Source organism: Colobus angolensis, unplaced genomic scaffold (genome assembly GCF_000951035.1).
Source record: "Colobus angolensis palliatus isolate OR3802 unplaced genomic scaffold, Cang.pa_1.0 Scaffold127, whole genome shotgun sequence".
NCBI classification, from domain to species: Eukaryota; Metazoa; Chordata; class Mammalia; order Primates; family Cercopithecidae; genus Colobus; species Colobus angolensis.
The window spans coordinates 9740352-9759962 of record NW_012113919.1 but is presented as its reverse complement, the minus strand read 5'-3'; the positions used below and the strand labels follow the sequence as shown (position 1 = coordinate 9759962).

The 19611-nt window shown below is 33.4% G+C and overlaps 1 long non-coding RNA gene across 1 annotated transcript; it reads left to right on the top strand.

Annotated features, from left to right (window-relative positions):
* The first annotated feature begins 719 nt into the window (after positions 1 to 719).
* Positions 720 to 19133, top strand: LOC105505589. The gene is made up of 3 exons (XR_001000775.1): positions 720 to 836; positions 15404 to 15413; positions 18249 to 19133. It is a non-coding gene; the product is annotated as an uncharacterized LOC105505589 (long non-coding RNA).
* The last annotated feature ends 478 nt before the right edge of the window (positions 19134 to 19611 follow it).

Below are 19611 nucleotides of genomic sequence, written 5' to 3'. Positions count from 1 at the left end.
AAGAAGAAATCAAACAACACCATCAAAATGTGGACAAAGGATATGAACAGACACTTTTCAAAAGAAGACATTTATGCAGCCATCAGACACATAAAGAAATGCTCATCATCACTGGTCATCAGAGAAATGCAAATCAAAACCACAATTAGATAGCATCTCACACCAGTTAAAATGGTGATCATTAAAAAGTCAGGAAACAACAGGTGCTGGAGAGGATGTGGAGAAATAGGAACACTTTTACACTGTTGGTGGGAGTGTAACTAGTTCAACTGTGGAAGACAGTGTGACGATTCCTCAAGGATCTAGAACTAGAAATACCATTTGACCCAGCAATTCCATTATTGGGTGTATACCCAAAGGATTATAAATCATGCTACTATAAAGACACATGCACACATATGTTTATTATGGCACTATTCATAATAGCAAAGACTTGGAACCAACCCAAATGTCCATCAATGATAGACTGGATTAAGAAAATGTGGCATATATATACCATGGCATACTATGCAGCCATAAAAAAGGATGAGCTCGTGTCCTTTGTAGCGACATGGATGAAGCTAGAAACCATCATTCTGAACAAACTATCGCAAGGAGAGAAAACCAAACACCACAGGTTCTCACTCACAGGTGGGAAATGAACAATGAGAACACTTGGACACAGGACAGGGAACATCACACACCGGGGCCTCTCACTGGATGGGGTAGGGATAGTATTAGGAGAAATACTTAATGTAAATGATGAATTAATGGGTGCAGCAAACCTACACAGCACATGTATACATATGTAACAAACCTGCAGGTTGTGCACATATGCCCTAGAACTTCAAGTATATATACATATATATAAAATACACTTAACAAATGTGCTCAGAACACTTACATTAGCCAAAAGTCAGAAAAAACTATCTAACATAAAGCCTATTTTTAAATAAAGTGTTGAATATCACATGTAAATTATTAAATTCTGTACTGAATGTGAAAAACAGAATGGGTATATGGGTAATAAAAGTATTGTTTCTACTGAATGCTTATCACTTTTGTACCATGGTAAAGCTGTAAAGTTGTACCATTGTAAATCAGGGACCATCTGCGTTACATTAAAAAGAAAAGCTCAGTTGAACTAATAAATAAATCAGAATTTCTTTTTATTATGTAGGCGTTTTTTGCTGTTAAATAATTAAGACATCCAATTATTGCTTGCTGCTTCACCACGCAGACACAGCACAGATACAAATACAAACTCCATGAATGAGCATATGTGCTTGTTTAAAGAGACATATTAACCAACAGTTGCATGCTGCCATGATATTGATTATGTCATCAAGTTCCTTATTTAACAAAACACAGCTGTGCATGACGTATTTCTTTAAAATGCATGTTCAATAGCAACTGGTTTTGCTCAGTCTTGTGTACCCATATTATTTAAATAAGCACCTGGAGTCTAGAATTGCTAAAAAGTATCTATGTTGATGCATATTAAGTTGATTTTGAGGTCATAAATTTTGACAAGAATTGATATTATGGCACAATCATAACTTTACAAAAGATGACCTGAACTAACAATATTTTATGCTTTTACCAGTGGAATTCCCTGAAATATAATTAGACAATTTGTTATTAAAGCAAAACTAAGTTTATTAAAACCCTGTGCCAAGAAAGTACACCATTTTGACATATTTGGCAGTGTTTCAGGAGGGAATCTTGAGAGGAAGATTTTTCATGTCTGTGGAGAATGGCTTAAGAGAGTTAAATGAGTCTTTCAAAGTCTTTCATTAGCTGATTGAAATTGAGCTAAACTTAGAGCATAATAGTTTAGATAGTCTAAGAAATTGAAAAAAAAGTTGATGCCAAGCATACAAGAAATAACAACCACCAAAAAATAGAACTAAATACAGACAAAACTAAATTAAAAACAAGAATAATATGTTCAATGTTAAAAAAAAAAAAACAAAAGGAACATAGACATAGTTATGGAGGAGTTTTGCTTTGTTTTGTTTTAATAAGAGAAAAATGTACTTAGTTTTATACCAATACACTTGAAAATCTGGATCAACTCTGTCCACTACAGTTATTACTAGTAACATGTAGATATTGAACACTTGAAACATGGTGAATTTGAATTGATTTATGCTATGTGTAAAATACAAACTAGATTTAGTTTAAAAAATAACAAAACTGAATAAAAATTTTAATATTGATTTATGCTGAGATGACAATATTTTGGATATGCTGGATTAAATAAATATAAAATATTTTTTAAAAATCAAGTTATATAGTAGTAAAATTGGTCTTTTTGTTTTATTTTTTTCTTTTGTTTTGTTTTTTGAAGGGATAGAAATCACGGCCAAAATGGACCCTGGGGCATATCATTGACCATCATGAAACATGCACTGATTTGCCAAATGTATTATTTTCCTGTGACTGTTAGAAAAATTACACACTTAGTAGTCTAAAACAACATAAATTTATTGTCTAACAGTTTTCCAGGTTATAAGTTCAACACAGGTCCTACTGAGTTAAAATCAAAGCACTGGAAGACTGCATTCCTTCTTTAGGCTCTGTGGAATAATCCATCCCCTCTCCTTTCCCAGGTTTTAGAATCCAGCTGCATTCTTTGATGAATGTTCCCTGTCTTCACTTGGAATGCTATAAGACAATATCATAGATCGGGTGGCTTAAACAACAGACATTTATTTCTCAGGGTTCTGAGGGTTGGGAAGTCCAAGATTAAGGTGCTGGTATATTTGGTTCATGGTGAAGGCCCACTCTCTCTCTGGTTGGTAGATGGTCACTTTCTCTCTGTGTTCACATGGCCTTTCCTGGATACATGTTTATGGAAATAGAAAGAGAAGGGTGGGGCAGGGGTCTAGTATCCCCATCTTTTCTTAAAAGTACACGAATAGTATCATGAGAACACCACAATTATGACATTATCTCAACCTAAGTTCCTCTGAAAATCTCCATCTCCAGATACTATCATACTGCCAATTAATAGATTACTAAAAATAATCTATTAATAATTGAACAATGCCCATCATCTTAAATAGATTAATTTTAGGGGGACACAAATATCCAGTCTATAACAGTTCCCTTCCTTCACCTTCAAAGCTACCAATGAAGGACCAAGTCCTCACATTCTCCTTTTATATTTCCCTCTTCCACTTCTAAAGAATCTTATGATTGCATTTGGCCACCTAAAAATCTATGATAGTCTCTCCATTTCAAGATTCTTAACTTTAATTGCATTTGCAAACTCTGTCCTGCCAGGTAAGCTAACAAATTTATAAATTCTCTGGATTAGGACCCCAATATCTCTGAAGAGTCATTATTCTGACTACCACATCAATATGTTAGTTTATGTCAAGATTGCTGTAATAATCAATAGGTTCTGGTACCACAAATCCAGTAGCAGTCATTACGGTTGATTGAGTTTATTGATTGCCTTCAGCTCCATTCTGCTATTAATCTCTTTTGGGGATATAAAATGAAGACCTTATCACACAGAGGAAGAGGTAGATGTGATAGGAGCTTGAATATGTAATAAGAATTCTTTATGATATGTAAATGTGAGAAATGAATTAAGTATGTGCCATTTGTTCTCTTCTTTTTAAGACATTTCTTTCTAAAGGTTTAGTGACAGAAGCTGCCTTGTATTAAAGATCTCTGAGTGCTCTTCCACTGTAGGCATAAGCTTTCTTTCCTGGGTGCAGCATGTTAGGATTTAAGATTTCTATTTATCTAATGCTCTGCTGTTTGTCAGATAAAATGAAAATAAGCAGGGAGTTCAATTATTGATAAACTCAGATGTTTCATATGTGCAATCAATGTTAAAAAAAAAAAAAAAAAAAAAACACTAATGGGCATCCTAAGGAAAATGTGTGCAACTTAGCCCCGATTCAACTGCATGTTTAGCCAAATTGTGAACGAATTACAGCCAGCTTCTGAACTCTTCTAGAGAGTGAGGATGGCATAGAGAAATTAGGAATAGTAGCTTTATAGGTAAAGTAATTAAATGTAACCTTAAGCATAAAAAGATAAGAAAGGTAACTAGGAAAATAAAAACTCAAGATTTACAGATTAAATATGACACCCAATGGATCTTATTATGTGGACCTTGGTTTGCAGATACTGATATCTCATAAAGGGAGTCACATGATTTGAAGGCATTTGATGGAAGCTGTCTCCTCCCAAAGACTATTTGCTTTTGGAAAAATCCTAAGAGTCATTAGTTAGAGGTTTTTGGTAGAGTTACTTTCTGGTAATATGAAGATGACCTAAACCTCTTTACTTGAGAGATAGGAATCTAAGGATCAGTCTTTTAAAGATTTATGGGTTTGCTAATTGCCAGCTCTGCCTGATATTGACTTTTTTCCTGGGATCTTTCTCTGTGGTGTCTCTTAGAAGATAAGGTATCCAGGTATGAAAACCAATTTTGCAGACATTGTTTAGGATACTAATGGGGAAAGTCTTCAGTAACTTTTGTTGAAAGAATGGATTTCCTGAGTCCTTACAGCATTTAAACAACTGTAGATTTCTAGAATCAGAGCTAATATTCCTAGACACTCAGTTTAGTCTGTTACTAACTCATAAACCACAGATGAACCACAGAAAGAAGAAATACCATAGACCATGCAGGTTTGACAATCTCTGTGAACTTTGCCAACTTTAGTTTCAGAATTCCATTTTTCTACCTTCCTAAAATGTTGAAAGTGATATGGACAGTGAAGTCTGATTAATTGACAAAACTTTGCCACATTATTTAATAAAAATTTCAGTAAAATGGTTTCCTTGTTACTAGAGATATAGATTGGGATTCCCCAGGCTGAAAAAAAAAGAAAGGATTTTCTCCATGCCAACAAGACACAAATAATGATCAGAACATATTTAAAATCTATTGCCAGCACTTGTTATGAAAAATTATTTAGATTTTTACTGAGACATTTTACAGTTCTGCTAGGATTAATCTGGTGAAGGTTGAGACAAGTTATACAGATATAGTTAAAAAGATATACTTACCAATTTTAGCAAAATGTTCCCCCAGCTATTGGTTAAATACATTGGTCAGTTTGTCCTCAGTATGCCAAGAAAGCTCAGCAGTTACGACTAAAGTTTATGTTAACCCACTGCCAGTAGAATGAAAGAGTTGAATCCTCTCTTAAATTATAATATATAGTTGACTCCTCAACAACACAGGTTGGAACTGTGCAGGTCTGCTCGTATGTAGATTTTTTCCCATAAATATATCAGAACATTTTTGGAGATTTATGACAAATTGAAAAAGCTTACAAGTGAACCATGTACAAAAGAAATATTAAAAAACTAACAAAATGATGTCATGAATGCATAAATTATATGTAGATACTAGTGTAACCTATCATTTACTACAATGAAATATATATGCATCTATTACAAAACGTTAAAATTTATCAAGACGTAGACACACACTTAGCCAATTGCAGTTGAGAGAAATGTAAAACATAAATATACAATATTAAATCATAATTGCACAAAATTAACTATATTACATACTGTACTACTGGAATAATTTCCTAGCCTCCACTTGTTGTTCTTACAGTGAACTCAAGTGTTGTGAGTATTCACTTAAAATGCCACATAATGCTAATCACCTTGTGAGTATCTTGCCTCTCCAGTAAATTGTCACAGTAAAAGGTGATCTCTCATGGTTCTGTATTTTTCGTGATGTCTAGTGCAATACAGTAAAACTTGAATAACACCTTCAGACTTATACAAAGTGCTGCTAGTGATGCTGAAAGTTCTTCCAGGAAACAGAGAAAGGTCCTGACATTACAGGAAAAAGTTGAATTGCTTAATAGGTACTCTAGATTGAGGTCTGCAGCTGTGGGTGCCGCCATTTCAGAAGAAGGATCCATCTTGTAAACACAGGATTGTAAATTTGTGAGATAAATATAGTACAGTACGTAAATGTATTTTCTCTTCCTTATAATTTTCTTAGTAACATTTTCTTTTCTGTAGCTCACTTCATTGTAAAAGTACAGTGTAAAATACATATAGCATATGAAATATGTGTTAATGCTATCACTAAAGTTATATGTGAATTTTTGACTGTGCTAGGGTGGTGGGGAGGGGATAGGGAGGTTTGATGCCCCTAAATGTTGTGTTGTTCAGGGGTCAGCTGTACAATTTAGAATAATATGATTAAGGATTTCCCTGAGATTAAGAACATATTAAATGGTGGGAAGGATACTGATAGACCTCTGCATCTAGTGACACTATCAACTTTGACTGTGTCTGTTTGATGAAGGAATTAAAATCTAGTAACAAAAGCATTTTGTAGATAGTTATTGTACCAGTCTTTGTTCTTGAACATGAGTGTGCTTTTTGGAACTGAAAATCACACATTGAATGAAAGGCTTTATCTCAATATATTTTATTTACACATAAATTTGAGCTGTTTTTTGCTCACAAGTTTGGTTGATAAAAGAGCCCTCACAATAGCTTTAATTACCACTTAAAATAACAAAAAAAGGGTTTTTTTTTTATTGTTCTCTCTTTTATAGGGTGAAGGAGCAATGCTTTTGGTTACTTAGTATTCTCTCAAGAAAATTTAAAGATAGTTTATACATAGAAGATATTTTAACAGGTTGTATTCCGAACTTGTGGGCTGGATTTGGAAAAAGCAATATCAAGTATGGTCAAGGGGACAAGAAAGAAAGAAGCGTTTGTTATCATTTTTCAAAGTCAAAAATATTTAATCAGATAATATTTTAAAACCCAGCAATAATTAATAATGATTAGTATAATGTTTTTTGTCAAAATTATTAAATAGGAGATAAAATTAAAAGCTTTATTTTTTGCATTAAAATAAAACTTTAAATATTTTGATGAGCATATTAAATCAACAATGCATGTATTATATTGAACCTGACTTCTTATTAAGTTGCAACCAAATCTTTAACGGTAAGTTTAAGCCAGAGAGATAATTTTGGGATTTGTCACCATAAAGATAGGGTATAATGTCATGTAAATAATTAAGATTGGGTGGAAAGACAAACAAGATTGGAAGAACACCCAAGACCAAGGTTTGGGGCTCTCTCAGAATTTCTAAAAAAAAATTCAGACTGAGTAAAGAAGGATTGATCAGTAAGGTGAAATGGATCAAGGAAATGAAAATACTGAGACGAATGTTGAATAATAAATTAGATAGAACAGATGTCCCAGAAATCATGAAGATAAGTCACTTTATTAAAATACATATTATAAACAAAGAAGGAATTAACTGTTCAAAAAGTTATCTTGAAGAATTATTTTGGGGGAAAATATAAAATAAACCTTATTTTCTAAAATACATTAAAACTAATTTCAAATGAATCAAAGGATTGTGTATAGATATTTTAAATTAATAAAACAATATTAATGCAGATTCTCTTTAATTACTTCCCTGATTGTTTTACATATAGTAACTCATTTAATACTACTAACAATGTTTTCATGTTGGATACAGCTATTCAAATTTTCTTTTGTTATTGCCATAGACCCCTAACCATTCTTCCACAAAATTGGGGCACTAAAAGGTTATGAAATTTCCTTAATGCCACAGAGCTATTTGGTGATGATTTGGCATTTGGAAGCACGTAATCTGTCTTTGAAATGTTCATTTTGAATTATAGCACTACACCATGCACTGAATCACTGAGGGTAAAAATGCACACTGTTAATAAGAAGGAGGGAGTCAATCTAATTAGTATTATGATATCTATACAGAATGAGAGTCCATTCCCCAAATTCACAAAATTAAAATAATAAAAATAAAAAATTATTGCTAGCAAATTTGCAGCAAAAAAGATTCATTCTCATATTCTGCTATGAGAAAGTAAATGGAATTAAATTTTTAAAGACATTTTTTGAAAGCCCCCCTTTTTTTTTTGAGACAGTCTCGCTCTGTGGCACAGGCTGGCGTGCAGTGGCATGATCTCCACTCACTGCAAGCTCCGCCTCCCGGGTTCACGCCATTCTCCTGCCTCAGCCTCCCGAGCAGCTGAGACTACAGGCACCTGCCACCAAGCCCAGCTAATTTTTTGTATTTTTAGTAGAGACGAGGTTTCACCATGTTAACCAGGATGGTCTTGATCTCCTGACCTCGTGATCCGCCAGTTTGGGACTCCCAAAGTGCTGGGATTACAGGCATGAGCCACCGCGCCCGGACAGAAGCCATTGGAATTAACCAGAAAATTGTTAAATTCATAGTTTTTTTGACTAACATTCTTCTTCCAGGTTAATGAAATGTATATATAAATGCCACTCATTGCATATACTTTTGGGGGTAAAATAATTACTAAATTTATGTACACTACGAATACTTCATTTTATAAAATTGCATATATACCCATATGCAAATGTGCACAGAATCAATAGAGTAACTATAGACATAAAGTGATCAGTGTAGGATATTTTATTTTATTTTATTGATGCATTTTATATATAATATACTTCTCATTTAATATTTGTGCTAATTTTATTAAATTGAATATTTATGCCTTGGTTATAGAACAACTAAATTTATTTTCAAAGAAACTCCCGTTATTATTGTCTGCAACGGTAAAACTTGTAAACAATCTAAAAATTCAACCAAATGCAACCATTTACAATTGTGCCTTAGTTGAATATATAATCATAAGAGAAAACACAGGTGATGAATTTTTATAATTTCATTTAAAATATAATTGACACAATCCCTCAAGTATCATATAAATTAATTGGATTGTTACTGTCTTGGGTTAACATTTATTTCTAGTTTTTTTTTCCCCCTTAATATCTGATTTTTTCCCATTAACATTACCTATTTGGATAATCAGAAAAAAAATCAACATTGCCAAAAGATAGATAATACCACAAGTGAAATACCTACAATAATGATAGGAAAATGTTTTGATTCAGGATGAATGAGAATCAGTCTAGGAAAACAGCTTGGACCCTCTCATTCCTGTTAATGTCATCTCTGTGTTTAGCACTGCTACCATTCCTCAGCCCTTAAGAAATGCTCTATTGCTGGGCATGGCATATGGGAAACCAAGAAAAATGACTGGCTGCATGGTGACAGCTCTCTACTCCTCATGCCAAGTTCTGCCAGAGATTTAAATATTAAATAATGGAAAGAATTTTGAAATCCAGGATGATTAGAGAAGTCATTTTCTGCAAGAGTGAAGCATTGTCTTTAAAGACTAAAATCTATGAAAATAACATTACTGAAATACTAGACTTGAGACTATTTTTCTGAATTACTGTAACTGTTGAAATAGGTCTTTCAGCCCATTAAGATAAACACCACACTTTTCATGATCTTCAGCTGTAATTTTATTGTGAAAAGTACTTGCTTAAAAGAGTTCACACTATCTGAAAGATGTCACATGTAACACTGACTGGCAGCCATTTCAGAATGGCAGACAGCCAATAAATCATTCAGAACTATGTGTCACTCGGTGTGACTTTAAAATTGTATTCCTTCTCCCTTGATAAAGAATATTTCAATGTCAAATAGTTTGTTCTACTTAAACTTATACATCAACTCAAATATTGAGATACACAATAAAATTAATTGATTGGGTAATACATTTAGAACTTATCTAAAAACAGCAATATGTATTTGCATGACAGATTTGTTTCACAAACCAATCAAGTTGTTGGTATCAAAGGCATGTTTTAGTGTTGATTTATGTATAGAGAAATTTGTGAAATTACATAAATAGAAATACTTCTTTATAAAATTCCTGGACCCTATGATATCTTGGTATTAAGAATCTTAAAGGAATCATTTTTAAAAATTCAAAAGCAAACGATTTCAATTTTACAAGAGCTAAGAAAAAAATCATTTTGTGATGGTCACAGATCGCTCTTCAAGAAAAGATTTTTCCCCCCTGGCTGCTTAGAGCAACATTACAAAGCAGCCTTCAGCTCTCAACTCCTTCAAAGTTTACCTCAGCTGTAACAGTTGTCTGGCTTAATGTTAGGTCATCCTGGAGTACCTGACATGCAAACATGAATGGAGATAAGGTATAAAGCCCGGCTATTTTGACCCACCTGGGAGGATTCTGACAGGTCCTTTCAGCGCCTGAGAAACCCAGGGCTCACATCCTTTATATTCTGATTCTTCTGTAGGGGTTGTTCCCATGGGTGATACTTAATAAAGCTGGCAGATACAAAGAGGCAGCCATGTAAATTTTTAGGGATTATTTCCAAAACTCTCATAACATCATATATATTTACTGGTTGTTTAAGTAGATTTTTGAGGAGTAGGTAGCAACGATAGAAGTCAAAGAAAGTAAATGCAGTTGTTAAAGGACTAGTCATTCCATACTTAGCAAGTACACAAGTTGCATATACACTATGTTCCTTCCTTAGAGCAAAGTATTTCAATGCAGTTGTGTGTGTGTGTGTGTGTGTGTGTGTGCGTGTGCGTGTATAACTGAACTCATTGTAGATTTTATTGGATCAGATATATGAAGAGACTTGGAAGACTCGGGTTTGTCCGGAACTGGCTGAAATAGAGAAGGACGATCATTGACATAGAAAGCTCATTATTTTGTCCTTTGATTATAAATAGTCTTACAATAAAATAGCATCTCCACTGTCTAAAACACATTTTTACATTTGCTCTCCTTCTGAAATTATTTATGTGAAATTAACAAATCTGCTTATTACCTTAGAAACAAATGTTCCCTAATTTATATTATATATTGTATATTTGTAGATCCACTTAAAATTGATTTGCAATATAGGGAAATAAATGCATTTTATAAGTTGTTTGCTTTGTGTAGTGGATCTGGTTAACCATAAGACTATTGTTGCATTAAAACAAAATAGAATTAATCTGTTCAGGTAAATAGAACTGGAAGTGAGATTTGTTGTCACTCCTCCTCCCTCAAGTACTGACCATTCTTGTAATTCACATATAACTAACACTCTATGCAATAATATTTTTTTTTGTTCTCTGTCTTTTCAAATAGAACTCAAGCTCCAGGAGGAGATGTTTCATGGTAGGTGAGCACATTCTTGTCAGTTAGTTATTTCTTGTTTATTAGCATAGCCCCTGTGTCTAGAACATTTCCAGGTATTCAGTAGCCATTTAAAAATTATTTGTTGAATGAATTGTTATTTTTAAGAACATCCATAAGTTTTCGGATTGGGCATGGGAATACATGCCCATCTTTGGACTGAAGATCCATTTTTCCCTTCTTTTATCAAAATATTGGTTAAATGATAGGGCCAATTGTTAGAAGGAATTTTGTATCTAAAAATATTTTCCCTCCTATGGATGTAAAAAGTAGTGATAGTAGTTCTGGCTTTTATATTAATTCGATGTTTCAAAGTGTTTTTTCTTTTCATGACAATATTCTACATTCTTGAAAACCACTCGTTCATGTGAGTGCTACCATTTATGCTTGTGCAGCACATAAATATGGAGAGAAGATAAGGAAACAGTTTACCCTGTGTCTCCTTCCCTGTAACATAGTTTACTATATTGATTGGCCACTTTCTACTCCTGAAGTAAAATTTTGCAACAGGCATTTGGGAAACTCTGGATATAAGAAAAAAAATTTAATATCGTACAAAGAGACAAGAGGTGACTTCTTTTTTATTTTTCATTTAGAGTTTATAGTCTAATTAAAGAAAATGCACATATATCTAAAGATAATCATGGATAATAAACTCATATAATTACTACTTTCAGTGGCTATAACAACAGCCAAAGCACAAACAGAAATGAAAAAGGATTATCGGCATTATGCAAATACATATCCTCTTTAAGAATTCCTGTTATAGTGAAAGCATTAAAATAATTCAACACATACAGAGACCATATACTTTGTGATCTTTTTAAAAAAGTATTCGAAATATATTTCTGTGTGCAAAACATTTTCATAATGATCTTTTTTAAATGAAAGTATTTAGAATAGCACATTGTAAAATTACATTGCAGAGCACAATTATTTTTCTCTTTAGAAGACACATAATAAAATAGAATCATCAGTGTTTTTTCGTAAACATGAATCTTTTGAGTGTTACTTGATCCTGCATAATAAGGGTACTTTTTGCTTAATGTAAGCATAGTATACTAATTCTTTTAAAATTCAGAAAGCATATTTACAGTCTAGGCAGATGAGATATGAAGGTCACACAGCATGAGCAGTGAAATATCTCATTTACCTAGAGTTCTAGAGAGAATTTTAGGAACTCTTATTTATTATTAGTGCATAGATAAGAGTAAACTATACAAAACTGTGTGCAAAACTCTCCTCTTTCTACTCAGAAGGATTTCCCTAGAATAATCATTATGGACTCTGTCCATCCTTTACTCATTCACTGCATGGGAACAGGTGCTAGTTATGAGATTGGTGAGTTTAGAAAGCTAACCAATTTCATACCTATTGTGCAATTCTCAATTCACAAACTGTTGTGCGTTTCTTAATCATTTCCTTTCTTTTTCTTGTAGAGAGCAGTCATGATGGTCTGCACTCCACACAATGCAACAGAGTGAAAGGGCAGGTTCTGGTTCTTTGGGGTAGTCCTGAAACTTCCTAAGAAAGTTCACATCAGGTGATGGATAGGAGCAACCCTACAAAACCAGCCTTAGACTACTTTTCAAACAGTAAGTGATAAAGGTGACATTTTGATCTTTATCTGTTTAATTACTTCTGTTGTAATTCTATTGATTCTAACATTGAAGGAGCAGTAAATTTATATGTATTATCAAACTATAAAACAATAAAACTATCAAATACATTATCACATCTGTATGTTCTGATAATATTTTTCTTTTTAAAGTTTTTATTCTTATTTGTTGATTGGTTTGTCTTCATGTTATGTCTTTTCTACTATCGAACTGAACATGTTGACATCATAGGCTATCAAAACTGTACATTTCTGATGCTAAGCATAGAGACTTAGCAAGAGTAAATATGCCAAAATGGAATGTTGTTAGCCATAGTGTGTATTATTATTTCTTTTATACATTTTGTCACTATTAGAAGAGTTTATCAGTTTTTGCCTAGATTACAAACCATCTACAAACATCTACAAACAAATCATACCTTATTTCCTCACTGTAATTTTTAATGTTGCTATTTTTGCCTGTTAACATTTCGTAGGTTTCTCACATTGCCTAAAGTTTTAATTCAATTTCTTTATTGTTGTCATGAGAGATTGCTTTTATCCTTCCAATGTGCATGGTCTCATTTTCACTAACGTAATCTCGAGTTTAGCTGAGACAATACCACATTTCCCAGCATCCCTTGCATCTGGATACAGCTGTATTAAAATAAGCTGTGTGAGGTCGGGCGTGGTGGCTCACTTCTGTAATCCCAGCACCTTGGGAGGCTGAGGCGGGCGGATCACGAGGTCGGGAAATCGAGACCATCCTGGCTAACGCGGTGAAAGCCCGTTTCTACCAAAAATACAAAAACATTAGCTGGGCGTGGTGGCAGGCGCCTGTAGTCCCAGCTACTTGGGATGCTGAGGCAGGAGAATGGCGTGAACCCGGGAGGCGCAGCTTGCAGTGAGCAGAGATTGCGACACTGCACTCCAGCTTAGGTGACAGAGCGAGACTCATCTCAAAAATAATAATAATAATTTAAAAATAAATAATTATAATACTAACCTGTGTGAAACTTCTGGGATGGCTCCTTAAGTGCAGTTGACTCATTAGGGAGGTATGACTTTTTTATTTTTCTACACTTTCTGCTGCTGTCCTGGATGCAGACATCGTGTCTAGAAGCATGAAATTGCCTTGAAGATAGAAGTCATGCACTGAAGTTAGTAAAAGAGAAATATAAGTGTATAGTTTTCTGAAGAAAATGGGAAGCTTATGTACTAGCTTAAGAATACTTACTATGCAGGCTTCTTATGTGTAAAAGAGGAAAAATTCTCATTTTATTAAGTTTCTGAAATTAGATTTCTAAATGCTGGTTCTCTTTTTTATTGAAAGTAATGGCAAAAAATGGCGTTTTCTGCCATTTCTAAATGCCATGAATAGTGTCTGTTAAACACTGGAGATGATAAAAACAATAATTTTTCTGTTAATTATAAAATCTGAACATTTTTCTGACTATATTTCACACATGACACACCGTTTTATTTGCAGATTTTTTTTTATCCCCAATGCTTTTGTTAATTTATTACCAACACAGCACACAATTCTAGTGGCGATGCATTATTACCTCTGCAGCTGATTTTGAATTCAGAAGGCCTATTTATTGCATTCATTACTGCTTAGATGACATCTTAAATCCATTAATTAAATTATTATGCTCTATTCTATAAATTTATTGATCTATAGATTTTGTGGACACAAATTTCAAAACATATTGGAAAATTTAGTAATAGCTTTTTAGAATCTATTCTTCAACATAGTTATTGAAAGTGAACAAGAAGGACCTCCTCTAGATATTATGTTGAGAACCACTTCTTTGATTTGTTGAATATGTGTACAGTGGATACCATGTGGCTTTATTATGAGGAGCCACTTATGTGGCTGAGTTACAATTCACAAAACCTTGTCAAAGGGAAAATATCAGGACAAATTTACAAGTCACATGCCAAGAAAAAAATCTTTCTAAATGCTTATAAGAAATACCTTAATTAATGGGAGCCCTTCAAATTATATAAAACATCATAACCAGGATGTGCAACAAAACCAGCAATTTGCTGATTGAAATGCATTCATTCATACTGACTTCACCTGCTGAATGGAATATTGTGCTGTACTGTCCTTAACTTTGGAGAATTAAGGAATATTCCCTTCTGGTGTTCAACAACAACAACAAAAGAGCAAGAAAGATATATTCCTAATTTTTAAAGAAGAATGTAGAGATACTTAAACGAGACACTGAAGGTAGCAGAAAGAAGATTATTACCATCCCCAAAGTGTTTGCTCATTAAAACATTTTGTGACTTTCTTTGCCAATATCATACCTATTTGGATAATTGTTTTACTATCCACACAGTTATGAGAGTGAGAAGAGGGAATATGAAAGATGGAACAAGAGGGAATCTGTGTGGCAATCACAGTAATCACAGGCTGGTTGGGATCCTAAATTTGGCCACATCACAAAATCATGTTCAAGTTTAAAGTCATGAGAGAGGCCAGGCATAGTGGATCATACCTATAATCCCTGCACTTTGGGAGGCCAAGGTGGGAGGATTGCTTGGGGCAAAGAGTTCAAGACCAGCCTGGGCAACATAGTGAGATCCCATCTAAAAAAATTGTTCTTTAAATTAGCCTTATGTGGTGGCGTGTGCCTGTGGTACCAGCTACTCAGGTGGCTGAAGTGGGAGGGTCACTTGAGCCTGGAGGTTGAGCCATAATCATGCCACTGCACTTCAGCCTTGGTGACAGAGCAAGACTCTGTCTCCAAAAGTAAAAAACAAAAAAAAAAGTAAAGTCACAAGAAAATGAGATGCTATTAAGGTTGTTTCATGTTGATTTTCAACTAGACCAGCATTTAGCTTATACAAAGGCATATACAAAATAAACCCTGAACCTAAATGGAATTCAGCAGCAGCAGTGTGGGTTAAAGAAGCCAACAGTTCCCGGAGGCCAGAACCACAGGCCTGTGACCTTTTTTATTGTTTTGACAGGGAGGTGGAAAGCAGGAATATATCTATATTCAAGTGCCTGCTCTGTTGCTGTCTGAGAAAATCCGCGCTGCAGCACATCAAAGTTTTTTCAAACTGCATTTCTTAGGACATATTTGGGGTTTACGTAAACATTTAATAGAGCTGCCCTGGCCCCCGCTTACACACGACACAAAGTCATATGTCTAGTCTCATATATATGTATGCTTAAATTGTAGCAGAAAGTTTGCAAAAATGTAACTGAAGTAATGTTGAAGGTTGAATCATTTGAAACAAATTACCTGCACCAAAATATTCTTTGCTGTACTGATTTCTGTCCCACCCCTAATGGGGCTGAATTTTAATCTTAACTCTGCTTGTAATTAGGTATTTACATGTGTCTATTCATTTTTTGCAAGATGTCTCTTCAGAGATAAAATGAGGGTAGCAAAAAATAATTTTTACAGACATTTATATGGCTTTGATAACAATTGTCTGTTCTACTTATTTGACTGATTCTAAATTCTAAAGGTTATTTTACAGTTAGTAAGTTACATAATTTTTATGCAACAATTTGCCTGCCAGGATTCCTATAATACTTGTCAGCTATCAGTAGGTATAAACCTGTTAGCCTCTACTGTGAAGATAATATCTCTTTAAGTTATAATGCATTTACAATTGTTAGAGTTTCTAAGGTCTTTTAAGTTACAGAGGCTTCTGAGGATGATGGTTTTCAAGGAGATAGTTCTTTGACAAAAAAAGACAATATGGGACTTAGTGTTATATTAATTTACAAATTATGTTTTTGTTATAAAGAGATAAAAGGTGTGCTGTAGTAGCCATAAATTACTGTATGCCACATTTTGTATGCTTGTTTTTCATATTATTATAGAACGCGGCACTTAAATAGTATCACAAAGAAAGTTTATTCGAGAAATAAGACATTAATGAAATATGATTAATATATATTAAGACTATATTTAAAAATAATTATGTATTTCTAATCCTAAGCTTTTTAATGTGACATTATTTTTTTCTGTGATATAATTTCAGTTTAGAAGAACTTTAAATTTTAATAAGATTTTAAGATGATTCAGTAATGTTAACATACTGTTCTTTGGTAAATTTTGTTTGTTAACATTTTAGCTGCATTAATTAAATATTTATATAGCTAATTTTAATACTGATACTTTAATACAATTTTTAATTTTACTCCTGGCTTTCAATCATTCATATGTTTTTAAAAATTGCTTTTTTCATTGCTTTACTTTTTAATTACTTTTATCAAAGTCTTAATTGTATATGGTTGATTTTAAAAGTTAAATATTTCTATAAGGTTTATAAAGACAAGCCGGGCGCAGTGGCTCATGCCTATAATCCCATCACTTTGGGAGGCTGAGGAGGGCAGATCACTTAAGGTCAGGAGTTCAAGACCAGCCTGGTCAACACGGTGAAACCCGTCTCTACTGAAAATACAAAAATTAGCCTGGTGTGGTGGCAGGCCCCTGTAATTCCAGATACTTAGGAGGCTGAGGCAGGAGAATCACTTGAACCTTGGAAGTGGAGGTTGTAGTGAGCTGAAACCATGCCATTGCACTCCAGCCTGGGCAACAAGAGTGAAACTCCATCTCAAAAAAAAAAAAAAATTATAAAGACAATAGAAATGTCCTGGCTATATCTATGTCAACAGATTTTTCACATTAAACCAAAGTCTCAAATATGGTTTGATTCTAATTAATTCTAATGCATCTTGCAGGTTACAAACTGTATTGTATTATGTAATTATCTGTTGATCCACTCTGTATACTGTTGTGTAAGTTGGGGTGATTAACCTCCCCACCTTTATTATGTAATTCAAATGTAGCATATAGACTTCAATGATAAGATTGATCATGGTGCATTTAATCATTAATTTATTATTAATCTCTTTTATCCTAATACTTAGCAGATTTTTCTCAACAAACATTTAAGCAATAATTAAATAAAATAGGCCAGGCACGGTGGCTCACGCCTGTAATCCCAGCATTTTGGAAGGCCGAGGCAGGCGGCTCACCTGAGATCGGGAGTTAAAGATCAGCCTGACCAACACGGAGAAACCCCGTCTCTACTAAAAATACAAAAAATTATCCGGGCATGGTGGTGCATGCCTGTAATTCCAGCTACTGGGGAGGCTAAGGCAGGAGAATCGCTTGAACTCAGGAGGCAGAGGTTGTGGTGAGCCAAGATCATGCCATTGTACTCCAGCCTGGGCAACAGGAGCGAAACTCTATCTCAAAAAAAAAAAATAATGAATAAATAAAATATAGCCTTGTGTTAGTTAGCAATGAGGATATGTTCTGAGAAGCGTGCGGTTAGGTGATTTTGTTACTGTGCAAACAACATAGAGTGAGCCATCTATAATGGTGATAGAAATTTTTCAACCCTATAATAATCTTAATGGGCCATTGTTTTACATGCTCTTATTGATGTAAACATTGTAATGTGGCACATGATCATATAAAAAATATGAATCCATTCATTATTTATGCATTCATCCATTTGACCTATGGTAGTGTCCTATTGAAAATGAGTTATCGTAATATAGAAATCCACTATTAGTTATTTTCACTTTCTCTTTTTCGTGGGGAAGTGTGGGTATTGATTTTAAAAGTCTAAAGAATGGAGTATACACACAATCAATTATCAAGCACTGGCACCTTGTGCGAAATGATAAACCCATCTAAGATCCTAGCAATTCATTCAGAAAATAAACCTGGAAATATATCTTGGATATGTCAAATGTTATTGTAAAAATTAATGAAACTAAGCAATGGGAATATGAGTAGTAAATTATTGGAGAAAATATTATAAAATTTACTTTTTTAAATTTCAAAACTTTATATTTCCTTCTTTAAAACTGAAAATTTTTGTGTACATATCTAAAACTAATTGTGTCACTTTTCATTTTGTTACAATATAGAGTAATGCTTCAAAATACAAACATAATAGATAGAGTCAATTCCTTAGGGGGGTTTAAACCTGGAGGTAACATTAGAAATAGAAATAATAAAACGCAGTGTTTTGGGATTTGTCTGTTAAGATGATTTTAATCCAGATCCTATTTAATGGTTTACATAGTTGTATATCAAATTTGGTTTCACAAATAAATTATATAGTAAATTTAAAATTGCAAAAAATATATATTAAGTTATAATATACATTCTATAACCTATGAATCCATATAACTTGGGCAAGAAAATTATGTAATTAAAAATAAAACCTTTTTGTTCTGAGTTACATTTTAGGGACAGCTATATAATTCACACTCACAAAGGAATCATAAAAACTCTATGTATAATCTTGTAAGTAAAAATATTTGTTGTATCATATGTATGAAGTATACAATTGATTAAAAAATGACAAGGTCTGCCTTCTATCCAATGGCAGTAACAGAAGATAATGGCATCTAAATAGTCCTGTCTCCTTTCTTTTTGGCATTGATTTATATATCTTCACTAGCTTTGCTGTTTTCACTCCAATAAAAGATTATTTAGTAAGCCAAAGCAAAACAAACAAACAAAAAAATCCTGTGGGCAGCCCCAAACTGAAGGACTGTGATTTTTAGTCAATGTAAGTAACAATAATTTTAGGTTAACCAATGTGTCAAAGAGAATGAAGAAAAATTATTACAAAAATGAACAAATAAACTGGTCTAGGTCAAAATGTACTCCTTTCAAAGAGAGTAGTCAACTGATATTAAAGCCTATGACATAGAATGTGCCATATTGAGTATGCAATATCAAAATATTTCTGCTTTTTCTTTCTCCAACTACTGCAGACCCTAATTATCTCCTTATCTGATCACTTTAAAGTTATTCAACAAATCATAATTATGCCATTGTTAGCATCAGAAACTGAAAGCCTACTGTCAAAAGTGATTTAAACTATCACTATTTGGATTTATTATAAATTTAATTTACTTATAAAAAGATGGACTTTCAATTTGAGAATAACACAAAAATCAATTCATTCCTCTGTGCA